The sequence below is a fragment of the Tympanuchus pallidicinctus genome, unplaced genomic scaffold, assembly GCF_026119805.1.
Source record: "Tympanuchus pallidicinctus isolate F22 unplaced genomic scaffold, pur_lepc_1.0 scaffold3, whole genome shotgun sequence".
Lineage (NCBI taxonomy): Eukaryota > Metazoa > Chordata > Aves > Galliformes > Phasianidae > Tympanuchus > Tympanuchus pallidicinctus.
This window is the reverse complement of record NW_026294747.1, coordinates 48,985,111-49,008,784: the sequence shown is the minus strand read 5'-3', so window position 1 is coordinate 49,008,784 and position 23,674 is coordinate 48,985,111. Positions and strand designations below refer to the sequence as shown.

Here is a 23,674-nt window from a genome sequence, read left to right as displayed (position 1 = left end):
CTACCACACTCAGGCAACCAATACACCAACTCTAAATCCCCACTGACTTCTCATATTTACACTTCAAGGACAACACTTTGCGGCCATCTTGTACAAAACTCATTCGACTATATACAATGCACACAGCAAAACCATATTTTTGCAATACTTTTAGTTTCTCAGCTCTTGTCAATGAAGTTTGCAGCCACCTACCACAGAGCCTAACAGTGTCAGAAAAGTCTGAAAAACGTGACCAGCTATTCCGTAGTGCCAGTGCAACGATGCTCCCAGATGACACTAAGCAGACTGGCACCAAGGGCCCAGCTTGGCAGGGTACTCCCAGCTGTCATCCTGCACAAAATGCTGCAAAGATGGATCAACCTCAGCAGTTACATAGAACTGTTTATGGAAATGAAGACAGTCACAGAATTACAGATTTGACACTGAATGTGTGAGGCTTTCATTCTCCTAATCATGTCTAAAGTAACTTTGTAACATGAGACCAAGATGATAACAGTTGTTTAGAAACGCCACAGATTTTCAGAGCTATTAAATAAGTCCTTTTTGATCTTTATCACATGTTTCAGTTCACCTTTGCTCCTCAGGAGGTAAAAAGGCAGGGCTACACTTCTAATAGAGCAGACCACAATCCTACTAATTAAGGGTAATGAGTGGCTGCAGACTCTACAAAAAAAAAATACACTGACATTTTTCATGACCAATGAAAGCCCAATCTAACTCTAGAAAGAAGTCTGGAAAAACAGCCCAACACTAAGATGTACAGAAACAAACTGTTACCCATATGAAAAGGAGATCTGCATCTGTACAATACTTCCCCCACCAAAATAGTGTATTAACTCCCAATGAGCCCACATTGCTAGTAGATGTCACAAATTTCAATACTAAAGTTCAATACAGTAACTCACAAAGTTACAAGTTTCAAAGCTCTTTTAAACTCCTACGCAGAATTTAGACACAGATTATGATTCTCCTCGTCACTGTACATGCCATGTACACTTGCCATGTACATGCCCAGCTATAAAGCTTAATTTAGTGTAGGGAGTTTTGAGCTCTCAGCCTCTCCTGTTCTCCTACACACAACTCCTTCCAATTGACAAAAGTAGTTATGGGCCCCCACATTTTCATTCTTACTGAATGAGCTCCACATCTAAGTTGCAGCATTATGATGGTGCTATATCCTTAAATCTCTGACATCAAAAAACATGCAGAGACAGGAAAAAGGACATCGAAAAGATTGGTTTTCAGCTCTTATGATAAACATAAAAGACCAAACATTCCAAGAACATTGTTCTTGAAAAGAAATTTCCATTGTTATACTGAAAAATCAGAGTTAGAACTGACAAAATAATCTTTTAATTCATACATAGTACAAAATTCTTTTCTCAACTTGAGTACACTAGAGGATCCACAAACTTTATTACAATGAATTTCCATGTGTTGCAAGCAATTAAAAAGATAATCAAAACTTCTACTCTCCAACAGAATGCAGTTATTGTTGCATGCTACATCATGCACAAATTACTTCCATTATCCTTTAAATGTCAGGCAACAAAGTATCTTACCTTACTCTCCACTGTCTGAGCACAAAGAATTAAATACAAAGTATTAGGCAGAAACTGCAAGTATTTCATACCAAAGAATAAACTAATCACTGCATCACTAAATGTATTGGCTTTCTGGCATGACATGCGAACACTAGGAACACTTAATGAAGACTGAACCATGCCCTTTTCCACAAGCAGCCACATCTCTGAATCAGGAACTGAGCTGCATCCATTCATCACTTTCTGCTCCCAAATGCAGATCTCAGTAAAAGGAGTCACCACAGCCTGATTTTCCCTTCTAGTAATCCTTGCCAATTACTGCACTGCAGTCTTCCTGATGGTTACACAAAATACAGGTAGGGACAGACTGAAGGTGCCCAGAAAAGAAGCAAAAATTTACAGTATAGCTTGTTTCAATAATCTCCTGCCACATCAGATGCAGGTTTAAGGAAATAAACTGCAGTTTGGTGGGATCTCTAGGATTTTTTCTACTATTCTTCCTTTTGGACTCCAGCATCATTCTTCATCTATTTTTTGTTCATACAATTTTTTTTGGTTGTTTTTGTTTCGTTGTTTTTTTTTTTACTGAACAGCAACCTTCAGCAGCCCTTCAGCACCCTGTAACTCACTTCCAGACCTCTTGCTGCAGCCCCAGGAGAAGGTGCAAGATCCAGTATTCAGAACACGTTATTATTTGGAGAAAAGCAGGAACGACACTGGAAAGAAATTTCATGTGCATGAATCCTTTCGGCTTCTGGCTCCCAGTAGTAAAAAAAAATTGCTTGTTTTTAGTGGCATGCTTCAACGAGGCTTACACTGACCTTTTAAAGAAAAGGTAACGGGCAACATAGGTACAGCTTCACAGATATAATCAACACATCTACTACTCACTTCCCCACCCACAGACAGAAGAAAGATTGCTTTCTCACAGCCGTGCACAAGTCCTTAGCTTACTCTTCACAGGGGTTCCTGAGTTTCCAGGCACCGAAGTAACAGTCTTACAACTTGGGTTGTTTTCTTTTGTTTTCTTTCTTCTCCAGCATGGCATAGGTCCCACACAGAGTTTCAGTTACTTAAGCTTGCAGTTATTATTAAGAATTTATTCAGTGCCAAAGGTCATCTTCAGTTTAGAGCCTCTTCCCTGGTTTGTACACTTAACATTAAGTGCTACATTAAAAATATATAATAACAGATTTGGAAAGGGGAAAAGCCTGGTGGCTTTGAAATATGGGTAAAAAATTAAAATATGAGAAGAACTAATAAGTACAAACTTTCTACGTGACTCAAAGCACTTCTGTACTTTTCTGTTCTCCTTCACTGAGGAAGAAGGTATGCTGCCTCCTTTCTCTCTCCTCATTTGGACACCCTATCAAGTTCCCATCTCTTCATATACTTGTATGTGTATTACTTCGTATAATACAGCTTCAGTCTGAAGTTGGGAATTGCCTAACTAAAATAAGGAACAACAGCAAGAAAATCTTAGTAAAGCTGGGGGAAAGGAGGACCAGAAATATCCCTTTCTCCAAAAAAAGAGAACATAAATGGTAAAATAAGATCTTTTAAGTACCTTTCAGTTTCTGCATCTAGTCTAAAAGTAGCATCTTAACGACATTTTTTGACTTATGTTGCTTCAGGACACTGAAAATTCCTTCAAGACAGACTCGTGCAGTCTCTAAGGATCCTAAGAGAATCTAAGGATTCTCTTAGGAGAAAAAAACCCAACACCTACCATTACATTACAAACTAGGGCCAAGGAAGAAATTCTTGCAGAAAAGTAGCAAGTCTGCTGGACCAATTGTTCAGGATTCCCAGTTTCTCTTATTTGGAATGTTCTTTGTCATAATGCTTAAAAGAACTGTAGCAAAAAAAAAATAATAATAATAATAATAATCTTCAGATGTACTCCTTTTCCATACAAAGTTTTGAAAGAACTTCTCTAGCTTCCAGCCTTATAAAACTGCACCTGCTCTGAGGAACAGGACACAATCTCATGTTCTGTAGTCTCAGAGTATCATCTGCTGCTGCTCTCTGAGGACATGACCCCTGCTGCTCACCCAGAGAACTCAGAAATATTCTGTGTTCTTGTCAAGAAATTAAAAGGAGCATCTGTTTCACTTTTTCTTGTCCACACTCATTTTACAGATAAAACCAAAGGCAAACAGGACTGCCAGACTTCTGTAGAAGTATCTTTTCTTTCCAAACTTCAGAAAAAGGAAGGTGTAACAAGGAAGGTGTAACAAGGAAGGAAAGGAGAACCCCAAAAATATTTAATGTACCATTCTAAAATATTTCTTCCTCTTGACTAAGGAAGTGGCTAACATTTATAGTGTTTCTAAGCTATTTCAAAAAAAAAAAAAAAAAAGTCTCCCACTGGTATTCAATGAAATAGAGATAATAATGCTTACCTTGGTTGCAAATAGAATAAAATTGATACAATGTACCAAAAAATTATTAACAAAGAAACCTCCATTACTATCAGGCACCATAATTCCACCAAGCAGACACTGCAGAAGAATTTGCTGAATAGTCCACTCGGATTGTGTGGAAGACACAAAAGAAGAGTGGTGCTATGAGAGGGCTGGCTTACAGAAACAAGAGAAACTTGCTTGAGATTTGAGGCATCACAGCCGAAAGCAAGTTCAAGCACTGAAGGCGATTTGTAAAATTAATACCATCAACTTGGAGATGTGAAAACATAAAGGAGAATAAGGTACTTTACGGTTTCACACAATTACAGGAATTCTACCCCAACCCTCTCCCCCCAAAAAAAAAAAACAAAACAAAACCACAAGGAGAAAACAACACTCACAAAACTGTCACAAGATTTCTAAAATTACAAAAACAACGTATATAGGAAAAAAAAAAAAAAATCACAACCTACCTGTTTACAGGAAAAAAATCCACAGCGCAAACACAGTGATACACAAGACTGCAGTGTGTACTTCCAATGGATTAATACATCGTCTCCTGCTGCTGAGAGCTGGTCTTGATTCAGTTAAAGCCTAAGCATTCAGGCTTTCCTGCTGGGAAACAAACAAGTAAAGTTGGTTTCAAGTGTCTTCTTTTAATATACAGAAACAATTCTCTCAAGCTTGTAGGCATAAAAGAGAAATAGTACGTTAAAAGTTGCATGAAACCATACAAACTACATCAACTCAAAAAGCCACACTGAAATTTATTAGTTGACTAGAAAATTCACTGCAAAAATGTATTTGCTTCAAGGAGGAAGTCACCACTGTCACCACGGAGTGAGTCAAGTGATCTGCGAGAATGTTTTACATAATGGGAAAATTTTTATTGGCCAGAGGTTCACAGTGTTCTTAAATTTCCAGAAACTGCAGATGTAAAGATACTTCTGTTAACCTGAACCAAAACCAAGAAAAGAAACCATCTATCTGAGATGCATGCTCCATTTCTCAACGCAGATCTAATTTTACTAGCTCCTGTACTTCAACCTGTTCAGCAAAGGAAACCTTCACACTCAGATGAAAAAGAGAGGACATACAAAGACTGAAAACAAAGGTAGGTTTAATATCACCATCAAACAGCATCAAAACCCACTGGCTACCATACCGAGGCCATATCTGAGTTGCAATACTGAGAACTAAATGTAGTTTAAGCTACCAATTTATTGTAAAAAAATAATTATTTGTGAAACAATCAGAATGGATTTACAAGAAGGCACGATACCATCTTAATTCTTCCATGCTCACTTTACTGGGAAATAAAAGCCAACAATAGAGCCAACGATCACTACAGTCAGTCAGTAACAAACTGAAAGGTTTTCTTGCCTTCTTTTACAACAAAAACATACTCCAGCACAACTACAGCATAAAATCCAGTTCACTCAGAGTAACTACGATGAGGGAATCTTTCCTCCATTTTTCAGGGGTTGATAACAGCCTTCAATCAATCAGGCAGCTCAAAATAAAATCAGAGCATAAATTCAAAGCATTTCACAGTTCAAATATGCTTCTTAGTCTGCTGAAAATGCAATAAATTTAAAAATTCAGATTGTCTAGATTATTGCTTATAGCTTAGTTTCTACTTTTATTTTTTTATTCATAATAGTAAGAACTAAGTCTTCTTTTTTAATTATACAACTTTTGGGAAGTTGCAAATTGAATAAATACTTTTAATTAATGTTGTGGATGTTCATTGCAGAAGTATTAAGATTTGAGTTCTAGAGTATTTTAGATTGCAAAAATCAAACGTTAATGAAATCTATCTATATAGCAGCTCAAAACCAGAAAGACCACATTTGTTTTAATGCTGAAATACAACTGGCACTTTGGGAAGAGTACAGTAATGCCAGGCATACATCAGGAAAGACAAGGCAAAGGTGGAACTAAACTTGGCAAGGGATGTGAAAAAAAAAGGGATTCTACAGGTATATTAGTTAGAAAAGAAAGACCAAGGTGAACATAACCCCCTGTCATGGTTTCTTGGTTTTTCATCAGTATTCCGCATCATAACATCATGCAGTGCACTGGAAGTTAAAGAGTGAATGCTGCAGTTCCATGGATTGTCAGCATTTCCAGTCTTCAGTTTCAGAAGAGAAGAATGAACTGCAACTCCCAGAAAACTGCATTTTCCTGTTTCCATTTTCCATTCAGAGGGAAAGATAAAATGGACTGGGAGTCACAAGACCTCTCTCTGCTCCCTGGCAGCTTCACCTACATTAGAATAAGGACTTCAGAAACTCTCTCTTTTGCATTTTATTTGACTTATTAGCTTCAATTTCCAAACACATTGTATGATATTGTGTTACCTCACATTCCACTACTACATTTACTAATCCAAGTTTTTCCTTCAGCTCATTGTCACTGTTTTCCTTCATCCAGGTCCAGCTCCCTACCTTTTCCTTTCCCCCATCCCCTTCTTTTCCCAGGGTATGAAATGGTGGGTCCCTTCACTTACATCGTGAAAATAGGCTGAACTCAGAATACCTCTCAATAAATGAGAAGGGAGAAATGATAACCACAGACATGGTTACAGCTACTCAAAAAGTTACTTGCTTCAGTCTCTCACATTCCTAAACTACTAGGTGGGAATTGAGGAAGCAAAAACCATCCCACTGTAAGCAAAGAGCTAGTTAGAGACCTCCTGATAAGACTGAATGTCTGCAAGACTGTGAGGCCCCATGACATGCACCACTAGTTGCCAAGCCACTTTCCATCACATCTGAAAAGTCAAAGCAGTCAGGTAAAGCCCCATGACTGGAAAAAGGAAGATATGGATTTGAAGGCTGGACTCAGTGGATTCAGGGATAAGGAATCAGTTGGATGGTTGCAGCCAGAGGGTTGTAGTCAACAGCTCTGTGTCCAGGTGGAGGCTAGTGACAAGTGGTGTCTTCAAGGATCTGCCTTGAGACCAGTGCTCCTCAACATCTTTATCAATGACCCAGAATAGTGGGATTGAGTACATGCTCAGCATGAGAATGTTTCTCACTCAGAGGGTGGTGATGCACTGGAACACGTTGCCCAGAGAGGTTGTGGATGCCCTGTCCTCAGAGGCATTCAATACAAGGCTGGATGTGGCTCTGGACAGCCTGGTCTAGAGGTTGCCAACCCTACCCATTGGCAGGGGGGTTGAAAATAGACAATCTTTGAGGTCCTTTTCAACCCAGGCCATTCTATGTTTGCTCATGACACAAAGCTGAGTAGTATAGTTGATACAACAGAAGGTAGGGATGCCATCCAAAGGGATCAGCACAAGCATGAAAAGTGGGTCCACGTGAACTTAAGGAGGCTCAACAGTACCAAGCTAAAGGTGTTACACTTCAGTCATGGCTATACCAGATATTGTACAGACTGGGAGAACATATTGAGAGCAGCACTGAGGAGGACTTGAGGGTCCTGGAGAATGAAAAGCTCAACATGAGGCAGCAATGTGTACTTGCACTCCGGAAGGCCAACAGTATCCTGGGCTTCATCAATGGGGAGTGGCCAGCAAGGCAAGGGAGGTGACTGCCCCCCTGCACCCAGCCTTCCTATTGGTCTGAAGAGCATGGTATTTTCAGTGGCTTCATCAACTTTATCCATCAAGTGAACATCAGTCCTCACCTTCCATGAACTAGCAGGCTGCACTCCCTGTATGCCTTATCAAAAAACCACAGCCAGAACAATACTGGTTTTGTGGTCTGCCTTAGTTTTTACACCTAAAGGCAGCTGATGCTCTTCAAATTCTAAGTATAAGCACAGCTCTTCCTAGTGTGTCATGCAATCAGAAGTCATACTGGAGCAAGTTTAATCCGTTCTTTTGAAAGATGGTCCTAAAACGATCGGAAACCTTTGAGCCACTGCCATAAGCAAGGGTCATGCCATGAAAGCACCTTTCCTCAACTCAGATAGGAATACAGTGCTACAGAGGGTTCAGTACAGTCTTGTCAAATAACGTATTTCCACTTGCTTAAGGAAAGGGCCTTAGTACAGTAATACAAAACTGCACCATGACAGAAAAAAAAAAAAAAAGAGAAAACAGTACTTAGCAAACCAGACAAGAGGCAAAGAACACAAAAAAAGAATTCCTTGCAGCAGCAGCAAACAGATGTATGCTAGCCCCTAGTGTAATCCTATACAGAAAGGAAGAAACGAGCAGATGAAGGCAAACAATATCACCACACAACTGGAAGGCTCCTTTGTTCCTGTAATTGAGACCTCTGTCCTTCTACTGTACTCTGCTCGGAGGCAGATTAAGAAGCTTGGTTGATGACACCAAGCTGAGTGGTACAGGTGATACACTAGAGGGAAAGGATGCCAACCAGGACCTGGACAGGCTTAAGAGGTGGGTCCAAGAAACCTCACAAAGTTCAATACAGAAAAGTGCAAAGTTCTCCATCCAGCAATCCCAAGCACAAATACAGGCTGGGCAGAGAATGGCTTGAGAGCAGCCCTAAGGAGGAGGATTTGGGGGTGCTGGTTGAAAGGCTTAACTGAGGCAATGTGAGCTTGCAGCCTGAAAAACCAACCGTTTCCTGGGTTGTATCAAGAAAAGTGTGACCAGCAGGGGAGGTGATTCTGCCCCACTGCTCTCATGAGATCCTACCTGGAGTACTGAGTCCAGTTCTGGGGCTCCCAACACAAGAAAGACATGTGGAAGTTAGAGCAGGTCCAGAGGAGGGCCATGAAGACAGTTAGAGGGTTGGAACACCTCCCCTTGCAGGGACAGGCTGAGAGAGTCAGAGGTTTTCAGCCTGAAGAAGAAAATGCTCTGGGAGGACCTTTTAGCAGCCTTCCAGTACCTGAAGGGGCCTACAGGAAAGCTGGGGAGGAATTTTTTTATAAGGACATGTAGCAACAAAACAAAGGGAAATGGCTTTAAACTGGAAGAGAGTAGATATAGACTAGATATTAGAAAGAAATTATTTACTGACAGACACTGGAACAGGTTGCCCAGAGTGGTTGTAGATGCCCCTCCCTGGAAGTGTTCCAGGTCAGGCTGGATGGGGCCTTGAGCAACCTGGTCTAGTGGGTAGTATACCTGCCTTTAGCAGAGGGGTTGGAATTAGAGGATCTTAAAGGTCTCTTCCAACCCAAATGATTCTATAATTCTATTATATTGCTTTTTACAAGCAGCTGAGAGTTCACTTCTCAGACTTTACACTGTTTCCAAGTCAAGAGTATGGAGCAGAAACTCTTATGTTTGGACAAACTGCAGGCAATAGCAACTGATTAAAGTTGTGTAACATTTCCATACTTGCTTCATCTACACATTTTTGCCATGTACAATACTGGTTTTACCGACTGACATAGAACTGAAAAGTCATCAGCCCAGTTTCAATTCCCACCCCTCCTGTTTTTCCAAAGTTAGTTAATTCAGACCATCTTCTCTAACTCATTCTTCCAGGACCATGGCAAAGCTGTAATACTGTCAAAAAGAGCACTGACCATTCCCTGCAACTGCACAAAGAATGACCCAGTCACCACATCATCTCATTCTAGCTACTGAAAACAAATGAATATCCAGCATTAGCCTAGAACAATGGGAACTGAACTCTTCTGTACTAATTACAGCCACTATATGCTGACCTCTTTATTCAAGCAGTGAACATCTCAATACATGTAGAATACTGTATCAAAAGTACAAAGACTAAGGGTTTCTTTAACATGTTCCTATTTACAGGAGGAAGAGTAGAGAGTAGAAGAACAAAGAAACAACATCAGTTTAAAGGGTGTACCACAAGGCCTCAGAAAGTTCTACCAGGGCAGACAGGCCATACACGAACATACAAATTATTATATGCTCTCTAAATGCTTTTGATCCTATTTTACTTACTGTATCTAACACTAGGCATAGGCTCTAATGCCTGAGCCCCAGTGACTAACAAGAGCCATTAAGATTCTGCTGTATCTTTGTTTGGTCTTCACATCTTTCCCTTTGAATTTACCACGCTTGTAGCGTTAATAAAAATTACAACATGTTACTGTTCACAACATTACATTAAAATTACAACATTGTTACTGTTCACTTCACAACTTCATACAATGTAAAACTTATGTTCACTGGTGGTTTAAGTAGCATTCATGGTATCAAGACAACTCCAGCACATACAGCTCTGGGTCTGTTTTACAAGTAGGGAAAAGACGCCATTTCATTTCAATGCTTGTAACAGCATCAGGACTGACACGTTGCATTTAGTCATAAATTCAGACTTAGGCATTTCATTTAGGATGAGGTTGTAGGCCAAGTATTTTGAGCTCAATGACATCTTGAATTGGATTCAATATTTGAAAGCAGGAGAACAAGAGAACTTGAAGATGCAAGAAAAATGTAGGCTGTACGAAAATTTAAGAGCAGTGAGTTACCCAAAGCCAATGACTGCACCCCAGTCAAGACCTGTTCATTTTGAATCGGAATTCTGTTCTCCAGAGAACTTGCACACAATCTCAGTTTGATATCCATCTGCAAAAGGAATGGATGCCTTCTCTACTGTTCAATCCTTTAAATCACTTTGAAAATTTCAACCACCTCAGGAGACAAAAATAGATGCCTAGGCAGCGTGTTGGAGGATAATCACAGCTATTGGCATCCTTCTTCTCACTTTTCCAGTTCATTCCACACTATCCCTGCAACTACATCCTGTAAAACAGAACATCTTAACCCAGTCCCCTAGACCTCAAATCATGACACCAAAAGAACTGTGATAAAACTCCTATGGAAAAAATTCTAATAGCTTTTACCATCAGTCTGCTATCTTGCAGATGTTTACAAATTACATCTATTCTAGTTTTCCTGGTAAATAAAATTCTATTACTCAGTTTCACATTACTCATTTCACAGATATCACAAGATAAAACACTAAAACACATCTGGAATTGCATTTAACCTCTATGAATCACCACAAACATGCTGAAGAGTTAACCATTAGCTGGATTATGCATTATATCACCTCATCCTCACATAGAAATAAGCAGTGTTCATTACTTTATTCCTCTTGGCATCAACTATTGTTACTTTTCCCTTCTTATTGACTGCTGGAACAATATCCTCCTACTGTTCAAAACCATATGAAAGATAATGAGAACATATTTGTACCTCCTTCACTAGTTGGATATTGTTTTATGTCTCAAACACTCTTTTCTTACTCCATCTGCCTGTGTCATTCTTTCTTTCTTATCCTTAACATTCTCACCTAGCTTCATACTTTTTTTTTTTCCTTGGATCTGAGGTCATTAGCAGTGTACTGACTTAGTCAAATAGGTCTGCTGCTATGTGCCAGTGGAAAAGGAAGTACTAATCAGTAATTCACACTTTTTCCCAACAGAGCAGGTAATATTACTGACTTCTTCTTGGTTTCTAATATTATTTCCTATGGCATCCTACAAGTTTTCTGAACTCTAGCTATTCTACTCTTCTCTATTTTGCTACTCTTCCCCCATCGTTTCCTAGAAATAATGAATTAATCAGTTCAAGTTAATTTTTCACAAGCTACTTTTTATTTCTGTTTCTTAACCAGCTCTTTCCTCTCTTTGTCACTGCTAAATCAAGACAAGTTTATCATCAAGAGCTTTCCTGTGTATCAATAAATATAAGAGCACTGTCCTATCCACACTCCTTTCCTGAAGGATGTATGTGCAAATAAAATCCTTCATTTCATATTTGATTGTTCATTTGTTGTTTTTCTTCTTGAGCAGAAATAAGTTTTGCCATCTGTTTTCAGTGGATCTATTACAGCACTGCTTTTACCAGTCTCTGGAAACCCTTTAACTTTTTTTGCCAAAAAAAAAAAAAAAAAAACCAAAAAAAACCACTCATAATGCACTACAATATTTTGTCCCTTCTTTCCTGACTGTCCTCTCTGATGAACATTCTAATGGGATATGGTTTTGACTCTATTTGAGCAATAGCTACTCCTTGAATCTAAGCACTGCAAAATATAATGGTAAATCCTAGTAATGGCAAAGTCTTAGCCTACAAACACAATGGTAGCCACCTAATCAGATATAAGCAAAGACAGGAGGCAAGAAGGAAGGCCAAGATTTGCTAATATCTTGCTAGTAGAGACCCAAAGCAAGAATATCACTACTCTGTCTACACACTTCTGTCTATACATGATCCTACAGCAATGTTAGTCTCTATTCAAGATGACCAAGCAGGACTGACTTTCTTCTAGATTCACTTCCACGCTAGGATTGGCCTAACTCAGAAAGCCAAATCGTGTAACTGAGGAATAGCAAGTTCATATTTCATGTGAAGTCATACAGCTGTAACCACTATCTTCTACCTGCCCCTTCACATGTTATTATTAGCCAACAGTAAATTAACAGTAAAACACTCAAGGTGAAGCTCTCATTTTCTCACACAATAGTTTGTCCATTTCCCCAGTTATCACATAAGTGTTAACATTTAAGAAACATTTTATTTAAGTTTTTCCCCAAGTGGACAACTAAGGTCATCAAAGAGAACCAACCCTCTGCCTTATTACTTCAACCAGCTTGATTCTAGGGAACTAAGCAACTTACTATCACACAGCCCAACGTAAGGTTCGAAAGCAAACAAGGAATTTAATCAAGGATCTCATTTCCTTTCCTTGAGAAAAGAAAATTACACATGAGATCCAACATAATTTTAAATTTCCAACCCCAAGATGAGAATGCTTGCTAAGCCTGCCAGCCAACCTTCACAAATGCTTTTGAATAAAAAAAAGTCAGAAGACATATATATATATATATATAAAATATGTCTTATATATATATATATGTCTTTTTCTATATATAAGACATTATAATAAGACATAAGACATATTTTCTATTATATAAGACATATTATACATATATATATATGTCTTATATAATAATAATTCCTTTCCTTAAAAGGAAGTGGATATATTAAAAAAAAAAAAAAAAATCCCTCTGTTACATTTCTCACTCAATGCTATTCAATGCTACCAAACATTTTTAGCTGACTGGTCACAATCACCTGTACTCTTTAAATCCTGTTAAAAATACTTATACCTCTATCAGGAAGAGGGCTGTGGCTTCATGAACCCAATCAAGAACCAAAAACGTTTTGGGGCTGAAAGGACCTTAAAGATCATCTTGTTCAGCACCCACAGCTAACTTCTCTTCCTGTTGACCAATACTATTTCTAAAATTTAGGTTATGTGGGTTTTTTTATTTTGTTTTTGTTTTTTCTGCTTACAGCTCTGTGGTATGAAAGATATCAAAGACCTCATCAGCCTTGCCTTGCCATCTTTCAAGGAGTCCTAACAAGAATATGCTTGCAAATGCACATTGTTTTAAATTAATATGTATGAAGAGTTGAGTGTCCAATCATGGGTGTTAAGCTCAATTTTAGATGTCCTAAAGTATCCAAGACATGCAGAAAAGGTAGGTATGGTTTTAGATACATGGGAAATTGACGAGGTTTGAAGCAACAACTTCAGACCACTCAGATTGGCATAAGCTATGGCCTTTATGATAGTACTATACGCCTACAGATAACATTTGTTGCCTTAGGTTTTCCTGAAAACCAGGAAAACCAGCCATGGCTTGTGCAAATGAATGCTATCATTCTCTTGTTCAGTTAAAACAAAACACTGCTCTTCAGAAGTAAAAACTAAGTGGACAGCAGGCAGCAAGAAGATTTGAACTCCAATTTATATGGGTGTTAACACTGTAATGGTCAGTCTAATTCACCTGGGGATTTTAAAAATCAAGTACTTCTTGACACTGCATTTCTTTAGTACTACCTACAGTTATCCTCATCTACATGGTAGTGGTGTATGAAAGAAACTCAGAACCATCTTTCAAACAGATGAGTGTTACAACAAAAGAGGCAGCTGCTAGAATCTAAATCACCCATGCAAAAAGTGTATGCTTTGCTTCTTCCATGCCTCCTTCCCATGGAAACAGCCTTTCTTTTCAGTATCTTACCTATTTATTTCAAACTGAAAAAAAAAATCCTTGTAAGTATCACTGCCTTTGGAAAGTATTTTAATAAAAAGAAAACATTAAAAAAAGAAAAATAGGGGGGGTTGGGGTAGCTGTAAAAGCAGTTCCAGGTAGATGTCTGCTTCCATTAGGTACATAAATATTTCAATCCCAGCAGCACCATCTAATGGAGAGTTCACCAATTTTTTCCCCTTCTTTAATATGACAAACATTTTATTTTAGAGGTGTTAACAACTGGTACTATAACACATGGCCTATTTATTACGCTACAAAAACTGATTATCTACAAGAGAAGCCAAATCATTTTTCCACGGACAGCAATCTGACAGCCTTTTTTTTTGCAGATACTTTCACGTGCAAATGTATTAAGTACAGCAGGAAGTTTGTTTAGCCAGCAGATAAGAGTTTAGTTAAAACTACGTAAAAACAAAATATTTGTGAAGAAGCAAGGATAGTTTAAAAATACCTCATGAATGTTTAAACATTCTCTTCAAAAGCAAAACAGAGGGAAAGGAAAAGTCTAAGGACAGTGCTGAATCTTAACCACAGCAACCAAAGTCATTATCTACACCTGCTAAAAATCAAGCCCAGCTCTCCAAGGTATCTTTAAGGTTGTTCCTCTGCTACAAAATATACTATGGGAGAAGGGCAGGAAATGAACAAAAAGCATCAGTAAAGCATGCAGTAAGATGACTGCTGGCAATTTCCACTATTTGTCTCATTAACAATATTTTCTTATGTAAACAAACATGTCAGGAGAGCATACAGTTACATATGAAATGGATCTATAAGTACTTTCTTTCTCGCTGCATTTTGTCCCTTTTTCCTCGTATCATTTGTTACATTTGTTACAACGCTGCAAGCAAGGTCTCAACTACCCCATACTTTGCCACACTGACATTCTTGCTAAGGAATAACCACCTTTTTACATACAGCTTAAAGGACTTTCAAAACCTATCTGACCTATCAGGTCATTTCTAAACAGTCAACTGATAATATTGAGTTTGTATCAAAAAACAAACCTTAGTGAATAACGTTATGAAGTTACACCACCATACTTCACCTGTAAGTACTACTAGCTTTGCATACACAAGCAGCATAATTCCAAACCCCTTCTACACCTATTCTGGAAGGATATCCTCATACAGAGCACTGTGGGCAGAAATTTGTTTGCTTGTCTTAAGTCTTTAGGGAAAAAAAAAAAACAAAAACAAAAAACACCACAGACAAACAGAGGGGAGAGTAAATCCCCTAAACTCCCTCAAGAAGTTACTGGGTAAAATACTCAAGGTTAGATTGCTAAACAAACTTTGTTAAAATGAAAGTGAAGCTTTCAGGAATTTGTAAGAAGGAAAGGAGAAGAAGGGGAATTTATGGGCCCAGGTGCCAAGAAAGAGCAGATGGAGAACACAAACAACAAATAACACTAAACTTGTTTTACCTTCCCGGGGATTGCCTGGCATTCTGCTGCACATGCTCCAAGAAAGTGTCAAAATACCTTACTATCACATAGATTAAAAAACCCGCTGAGCACAGGCAACACAGCAGCAGTGTCCACTACTACGACTACAATGCAGGATCCATTGGTATTTCCATTATGTATCAACACCTTCAGCAGGAGAAATGCAAGTTTACCAATGGCGTATTTCCTGAACTGAAATGCAAGAGGACACTGCTCCCCTCTCAAGGATACTGTTCTGAACAGAAAAGAAAGCAGTGAAATGGACATACTAAAAGAGCATTTGAAGATTTAAGGATATACAGACTTACAGCAGAGTATGCTGTAAGGCCATCTTTGGCAATCTGGAAGAGCCTGTTAACTCATCTTGGGTGGAGGGAAAAAAGAAACAGGCAGCTACAAAGAGGTGAAAGGAAACCTGATTTACAGATAAAGATTACTAATCAAAAGTATGAAAACAAATCCAAGTCTGAAAATAAGTATTTCAAGACAAAAGTGATGAAAATGGGAACTAAAGCAAACAGCAAAATGTAGTCAGCTGTTTTGGTCATGTAAGATGAGAACACCTTGGAATAAAGTCATCCCTTCACAATTTAAACTTACAACAAAAGATACAGAATGACTGAAAGCAGTCCTTTTTATAAGGGCATCTAATGACAGGACACAGGAAATGGCTTTAAATTGGAAGAGGGCAGATTTAGACTAGATATTAGGAAGCAATTTGTTACTGTGACGGTGGTAAGGCACTGGAACAGGTTCCCAGTGAGGTTGTGGATGCCCCCTACCCAGAGGGGCTCAAGGCCAGGCTGGATGGGGCGCTGAGCAGCCTGCTGTAGAGGGAGGTGTCCCTGCCTATAGCAGGGGGTTGGAACCAGATGATCTTAAAGGTTGGAACTAAGTGATCTTCTAACCAAAACCATCCTATGATTCTATGAAATTGAGGCACTTCCATGAATCAGAGGAAGAAAGCTGAGAAGTTAAGAGCATTTACATTGTTTGTATTTCTCTTCCATCTCAAGTTGTTTGGCCAGTCTGTAGAAGAGTATTTCATTAATAATTGAATTGCATAAAATAGAGAAAGAGGAGTCAATTAAGATGGTTTGAAGAAGAATAAAACAAGCAGAAGGCAGATGGAAAATTTAAGACTGTACTTCCTAAGCAAAAATCAAGACTTAGAGAAGTCATCAAATAAATGGTCAGAAGGCATCACTCAAGGAAACTTACTCTTTGGAAGGTTCTGTGGTGCTCAGAGACATGATTTAGCAGAGGGTTGTTAGAGTTATGGTAGTATGGTTAGGTTGTGGTTGGACTTGATGATCTTTAAGGTCTTTTCCAACCTGAGCAACTCCATGATTCTATGATTCTTCTCTGTGGAAAGGCAGAGACAGTGGATAGTAAACTGGTAAAGTTTACTGGTACTACATACCTACTATGAAAACTCCAGCAATTGTCCTATTTATTTCTCTCTCTCATGCACATGGACAAGCTTACATAATGAATTTCATTCACATTGCCAAATTTTGGTTCACAAGCTGAGCTTTGCTGTTAAAAAGTTATTTTAGGCACATTTATTGTAAGAGTAAGCTGGTTCCATAGAATAAGGAATAATTATTAGTGCTCTAGAACAACCAAAGCAGAAAGCTGGGAATAAGTAAAAGCACCATTCTGACAAATTGTTGTGTACTCTCAGATTCCTAAAACACTGCATATTTGCTGTACACAACAATGCAAGAGCTGTGAAGCAAATTCTATTTCCTGCCGTGTAATACTGATGGAACAGAATGGTACAGCCCTGCAGAAGAGACAGAACGGGATACTTACACACAGCTCATGCAATTTGTTTCATTTATCCATGGATAATGCTCGTACTGCCAAGCTCTGTCTCAACACATCATCTCTGATGCCCTCAGACTGCAGGAAAGCAACACTATTTCCATTTTCACAGACAAGGAAAAGACAAAACCAGAACGGGCCAGAGGCCAGGCAGATACAAGCCACAGAATGTACGATAAGTATTCTCAGAAGTCCCAGCCAGCTACTACCTAACACCAGAAGCACTTAAATATCAGCCCCTTAGTATTGAGTCCAAAATACACCAGATAACAATAACCAAGACACCAGTGGGAGACACACCAGCAGGCTCTACGCCTTTCCTCATCTCAGTAATTGTCTTAACCACTTGACTGGGGCACCATGCTTCCTCTTACTCCATTTCTCAGGCACAGAGTTTTCATTATTCCTGGCATAGCAGAAGAGCTTGAAGAGAAGGAAGTGACTCTACGCTTAACTGGCCAGTGGCTGACTATGAGAATGCTCCCCAGGGAAGTAGAAAACTTGGCTTGGAATCCCCCTTCTGCCCCTGGGACACCAGCATGATGTCACACCACTCAGCACTGCAACAAAGGTCCTCATTGCTTTGGCTGCACGGAATGACTTACAGTACAGACCTTCACAGGAACAAGGAACAGCCTGTAGGTCTCCTACATCTTACATTGGTATCTTCCTTCAACAGGCCATCTTCTTACCAGAGCTGGAATATGTACAAAGTAGCAAGCAGAAAGGCACTTCACATCTTACAGAAGCACCTGCAACATGCTTTTCAAGACAGACCAAATGGAAGTAATTCATTTTGTTAGAGGCCTAAGAAAGCTGTGAAGACTCATGCCCACCCAAGACAAGCCTGGAATGCCATATCTTACTTGGCTTACCAAAAGATGCTTGCTTTTACTACTGTGTAAACCACAAACTCAGGCAAGTTCAGCATTACTCCGAGTATTAAACTTCTGTAATAATGAGCTTCCATACAGTCATCATTACAGCACGTAAAAGAGAAGTTCCTCACTCTTGCATGAGCTGTGTGGATCTCCTTCAGTAAAGTTTTTGTTTAAGGCATTTGCTATGCATACTATATGTGAAAGGCTATTTTCACTTCAGATAATGTATACCATATTAGAGAACTATTGGTGATTTTATCATTGTAAATGACCTACAGAACGTTCACTCTATACAGCAGATAAATCTATTTCACAAGTGAGCCTTTTATGACAGTATATAAAGTAATAGTGGAACTATAAAATGCTCCAACCTAAAGCATTTCTGCTATGCCCAATGCAGTTCTAATGCTTACAATTTGCAGCAATCAATCTTGATGTCAAAGCACACAATAACCCTGTTTACAGAACAGGGGAGCCAGGGACAGAGGCCACCACATGCACAATATGGAACTTCTGCATCCTTGAGCATGTTGAGACTTCTCTTCCCGTGCTGCTCTTTGCTAGATGAAATGCAGGATTCTACTAGAATCACACTTTGCATACGTGGAGTAAATCAGCACGGAAGAACAACAGGATAGAAATCAAAGGCTTAACATTTTCGGGGTGTGGAGAGGATTAGTGACCTACAGTTGCTACATGTAATTTTAGAGACACTTGCCCTGTTAACCAGGTTATAAAGCCAACAGTCAGTAGCAATTGAAGTCAGAATGGCAACAGTATTCTGCTGTATGTGTTAGGGTAGAAAACATCTCCAAGAAGAAAAAGAAGTCCAAAAGAACTACACAACTATCAAATTTCCAATATCAAATTGTCTTTGTACCTTATTTCCTTCCTAAGTTATTTGATATTTCTACTTAATGCTTTCCTTATTGGTTTCTAGGTTCCCTTTGGGGGAGGGAGGGGAGCTCTATTTTATCTTCACTCCCATTAGCACAGACAACAGAGCACCTCTTCCTACTTCCTACTCTGCAGACACCTAATCATCTTTCATTGCAAGTTGCCACCTCTTTCCTCCAAATTCTCTATCCCTTCTTTTTTCCTCTTGTCTGAAAAAGAACATAAAAATATTGAAGACAGATAAATTGAAAAGTGTTATTTCTCAAAACAAGCATAAACAGACTTTCCCACTTACTATAGTATGGGCTTCCTGCAGGCAGAGCCGGGAGACCAGTTACATCCCCTTTGCCAGCCCCTTGCTGCTGTGGTTTCTATGTCACCACTTCATCACTGCAGGTTAAAAAAGCCAGTACAATAAAACCTTGCATGGCTACAGCACTTTTCCTTATGCTACAGTCATACCTTTCCTTTGATGCACAAACATACACAACTCTCCCTCTCTTGGCTTCTTTTCCCCATATCACATCTTGAAATCTCTGATTTCACTCTCTCCTACCACTTTTGGTGTTCCTGAGCCATAGGCAAAAAATGCCAGGAGGTTTTAAATACAAGCATCATATTCAGAAAGTACCCACCCACAGTCATTAACAAAAAAACCCAAAAAAACAAAACAAAAAAAAACCTTAAGTCTTGGCAATTCTTTAAAGGAACTGCGCACAAGAACACAGACATCTGAAACCAATGTGTAATGAATAGTCTTCAGACATCACAGGATTCAGCACCTTCAATTAAGAAACACTATTATAACAAAAAAATGGAATCCAGCTGTTGCATCATCTGAGATACTGCAAGAATAACACATTCTGATGTCTAATATCTATTCATACAAAGCCAATTCAGAACACTGGATTAGATTTCAGTCGTACCTATTTTTAAACCGCCTTACTTTTTATCTTCAGAACTCTGATTGCCTACTTACCAATGTATTTACATGCCAGTGATTTAACAGCAAAAGTCAGAAATTAAGATTGCTGCCTTTTTTAGCAATATCTGCTAATATGGTATCAAAAAACACGGTCCTTCTCTGTCACTTAAACTTCATATTGTGGACAAGAACAATATAAAGATTCAAAACGCTGCAAATGTTGAAATGCTTTAGAAAACAAACTGTGTTAGCATGGACTGGTAAGACCCCTTTAAGAATTTTTTTTTGTCACTGCTGTTAAGTACTGCCATCTTAAACGGTTTTCCAAGGTACCAACAGTAAATATGCTGACGCGATGGTGATCAAATTCTCTAATTCTACACTAGAACCGCTTCCCAAAGCCAATATTACCAAACCTGATTGCAAGAGGACCTCTGGCAAGGCTGAAGACTTGCTCCTTCAGTACCCTCTTTGAAAGAGAATTTGCTTTGATACTGAATGCATTTCACCTTTCTATATCATAGGTAAAGCTACTGTTGGAAGCTCTGAATCAATGTCAGATTTCAGTAAAACACCTACCATTCTCTTGCTGTACCAAAGCAACTTTTCTAACCTCCCAGGGCAGTCTGCTTGCAATGCCCAAACTCATGACACATCAGTGTTTCCGTTATCAGGCTGTATTAAAGGGGTTTCCCAGCCTAGCCACAAAGAACTCTGATTCAGTCCAAACATCCAAGTACCTCTTGTCTTAACATCAAAACCCTCTCCCTAGGCATAATAATCAACATTTATGTCTACGTTACTCTATATATGCTTCAGTATGGACTGCCATTAGTAGAGACTTTGAGTCAAATAGTGCGTCTTAAAGGAAAATATGCATTATGTTATCATCTCTTTAGCCGTAACTCCAACAATCAATGCATGCTTTACATTCATGCTTCTGTGTAAGTCAATACCCATTCTGAATACAGACTTCACTATTTCATATTTAGCCACTTATCCGCTGTGCTGCATACAGCCAGCGTGCCTTTACATCACACACTGAGCTCCGTTCTGGTCTATGAATGCAAGTTGAGATTAGTGCACAGCGTTGCTACACATTGCATTCCGTGGGATGAACCAACAGTGAAAAATACACAGCTCTACTGAAGAATAAAAGCACACGCATCACAATGCACAGGACTCTGATAGATCTCAGCACGCTAGTGAAGTCCCTGACTGCAAATTTCCAATTGTATCATCGGAACTTCCCACATTTACTACTACAGAAGCAGAAAAAAGATGAAGAATGTCCTAATGCATGGTACAGACTCACCCAGAGGGGCACACACAGCCTTTCATGTCACACACAGGCTCTGACTGGCAGAACGTAAGATTACACCTTTCAACATTAAGACCATCTCAGTTGTTTCTCCACACGTAATTCACATCTCAGACACAAATAAATCAAGATGTAAATGCCTTACCTTCCTATTTTACAAGCCACTGCAGTTCTCAGATTATGAGTCAGTCATAGGTTCATCTGCAGAGGAATGACTCAGTATAAACTTTTAAACACTCATTATTTTCCCTAACCCTACAACGCGATCATTAATTTAAGCCAGCAAAACGCGATGCTGCAAAAACAGCGGAGGAGACGGGTGGCGTAAAAAAAAATAAAAATCAAAAATAAAAACACCAAAGCGCTGCCCGCTCCCGCCAGACAGCGAGAGGCCGTTCGTTGCATGTAGGAAAAGTGGCTCCGTCCACAACTCCTCCCGCACCGCCGGGCCCGCTCCGTGCCAGCGGCAGCGGATGTCCCGCGCTGACCGGGGCCACCCACCCCGCTGCCGGGGCTCGGAGCCGCGGAGGGCGGCGGACTCGCGGGGGGCCCCGCTCGGCACCGGGAGCGGAGCGGCGCGGCGGCTGTCGGCGGTGCCCCTTTAAAGGCCGTCGTCCCGCCCCCAGCACCGCATATGGAGGGAGCCAGAAGCGGAGCGAGGCTTCTGCATTCAAACGCCACATCAAACGCCGCAAGCGCCGCTCCCGCACGGCTCCGGGCCGGGCCCGACGGCGGCTCCCCCCGCGGCACGCAGCCCCCGGGGCGGCGGGAGGAAGGCAGAAAGGAAAGTGGGGGGAGGGGGAAGGGGGTGAGGAGGAGAAGTAAAAATCAGCGAGCGAAAACGGGGCACCTGCAGAGCGCCGAGCTGCCGAGCCCGTCTCGCCGCCACCGGGGTCCGGCAACAGGCGGAGCGCCCGGTCCCGCAGCGCCGTGCCTCGGCCGGGCGGGCGGCGAGAGCCGGGGTACGGCGCGGAGCCGAGGGAGCCCGAGCCCACCCGCAGCCCCGAGCCCCGCTCCGGCGCGGCACCCCGTCTCCGGGTCGAGCAGAGCCCCTACCTGCGTGCGAGCGAGCGTGCGGCGGCGGGGCGGCAGCCGGAGCCCGGCGAAGGCGACCGCCAGCCCGACGGAAAGTCCCTGCCGCTCTGCGCCGTCTCCCCCCGCCCCACACTTCCTCTCCCGCCCGCTCAGGCTGGAAATCCCCGGCGAAACCCGCTCCTCCTCACACACCGAGGGGCGGGCCCGGCCCGGCCGCTCAGCGCGCAGGCGACGGCCGGGGGCCGGGCCTGCCTTAGCCGGCTGCACCTGATGCCGCCGATACTCGGCACCCGCCGCCGCGGGGCAAAACCCGGGGGGCCGAAGGAGCGCGGGGCTCGGCGCCACGCGAGAGGGGCGGGCCGTTCGGGGCGGGGGGAGCTGCTGGGGGGCTCGGCGCGGGGCCGCGGGCGGCTCAGCCCAGGGTTGTGGTCGCCCCAGGGACGCGCCCTGAGGCGCCGGCAGCGGGCGTTGCGGCGCGGCCGGGCGGGAGGGAGGCGGTGCGCGGCGGCCGTTGGGCCGCGCGGGAAGGCTGGGGGGGGGGGGCACGGCCCCGCTCTCCTCACAGCGAGAGGATCCGCATAAAGGGCCGCTTGGAAACGCGGTCGCCTTTATTTAAAAAACGCCGCTGGGGAGGGAAAAAAAGAAAAAAAAAAAAAGGGGGGGGGGAGGGAGGGGAAAAAGAATGGGAGGAAAAAAAAAAAAGAGAAAGAAAAGAAAAACGAGCGCGGGGAGGGGGGGAGGGAGGGAGGGAGGGGGAGAAGAGTCTGGAAAAGAGCAGAAAGGAGCCGCGAGCCGGGGCGCCTCGCCCCGGGCGGCAGAGCGGGTGCCGAAGCCCAGGCAGCGCCGGGCGCTGCGTCCCAGAGGAAGGAGATGCTGCCGGCAGAGGAGGAGATGCTGCCGGCCGTTAGCAGCCCGGCCAGCCGGATGAAATAAATGCCTGCATCGAGCTCCGCTCGTACCGTGTTATTTCCTGATTAGGGCAGATGTTTGACAGGCGTCAGAGGTGTCTGTTTCACGCGGGGTGCACGATACAGCTTGTCGGCTCCCCGCAGCGGGCTGCGAGCGGCGGACGAGGCTCGGCCGTTGCGGGGTGGTCGGCGAGAGCTGTGCGAAGGGGCTGCAGCCGCACGGGGCTGCTGTGCTGGGCGGCGGGACGTGGGGAGCGCGGAGACCGGCAGAGCCGAGCACGGAGAAATGTGCTGGTGTTTGGCCGGTTTCACTGGGATGAGGTCACCGTCCTTTTTGTACGTTGTTTATCGAGGATCGCTATGGAGGAACGGCGGGATGCGTGATCCTGAACGGGCGGGCTGCGCGTCATAGCCACTGCTTGCAGCATCTCCCCGTGTCCCCAAATCCATCCTGACCCTCCCTGTTCGATCCGCAT

General features: G+C 41.8%; 1 protein-coding gene across 9 annotated transcripts in view; it reads right to left on the bottom strand.

The window, feature by feature from the left end:
* Positions 1-22,469, bottom strand: part of TRAF3 (TNF receptor associated factor 3) — a 68,907-nt gene extending 46,438 nt beyond the window's left edge. For 2 of the 9 annotated variants that reach the window (XM_052693525.1, XM_052693522.1), the window contains exons 1-3: positions 22,312-22,469; positions 21,401-21,456; positions 4,426-4,567 (exon numbers count right to left, since the gene is read on the bottom strand). The gene's annotated coding sequence lies outside the window, so the exon portion shown is untranslated. Of the gene's footprint in view, positions 1-192; positions 4,319-4,425; positions 4,568-19,304; positions 19,400-21,400; positions 21,457-22,311 lie in introns of those variants that run through there. The other 7 variants (XM_052693518.1, XM_052693526.1, XM_052693517.1 and 4 more) reach the window with 7 other exon arrangements.
* Between the last annotated feature and the right edge of the window lie 1,205 nt (positions 22,470-23,674).